We start from the raw sequence: 674 nt of genomic DNA on the forward strand, positions 1-674 counted from the left end.
AGCCCCAGCTCCATTGGGCTTGAGGGGGCGGGGCGGGAACCAGCTCGCACGGAGCCTCCAGTGGCAGGGATACTCAAACAGGGAGAGCCACTGGTGACACCTACCCAAGGTGGGATTTCTGCACATACAGTGGACAGAGGGAAGTCAGTTTAGGAGGGGAAAAGGAAAAACAAAAAAAGCCTACAGAAAAAGAGAAGCAGCGACTGTCTGATGTCATCAGGCGCGGACTGTGCCTGCCTGAGCCACTTCTGCCTTGCCTAGTTGACCCGGGGTGTATTCCCGGGGCCCGCCGGGTGCGCATGCACACAGGCGAGTAGCTCCCGTCCTGCCCAAGCCACGTACCGTGGGCCTGCCAGATGTGCGAAAGTGAGCGACCCGCCTCCCGCTGAACCGAGCAGCGTCCCTCAGCCCTGCCGGGCGTGCGCCGGCAGACAGCTCACCTCATGCTCAACTGAACCGGGGAGCACGGGGGCAGGCAGTCCACCTACTGCCGCGAGCACCTACTGGGGAACCCCATTTGGGTCTCCCCTTTATTTTATTATTATTTTTTATCTTAGAAGGTTCAGCAGGAGCCCCGACGTGGTCCTGAGGGCTGGGGTGCCACTACAAGGTCACCTGAATTACAGGGTCAGTGTGCTCTTTCTTGTGCATTTCCTTATAATTTTAATGTTTTC

The sequence above is a fragment of the Chrysochloris asiatica genome, unplaced genomic scaffold (genome assembly GCF_000296735.1).
Source record: "Chrysochloris asiatica unplaced genomic scaffold, ChrAsi1.0 scaffold00553, whole genome shotgun sequence".
In the NCBI taxonomy this organism is placed as follows: Eukaryota; Metazoa; Chordata; class Mammalia; order Afrosoricida; family Chrysochloridae; genus Chrysochloris; species Chrysochloris asiatica.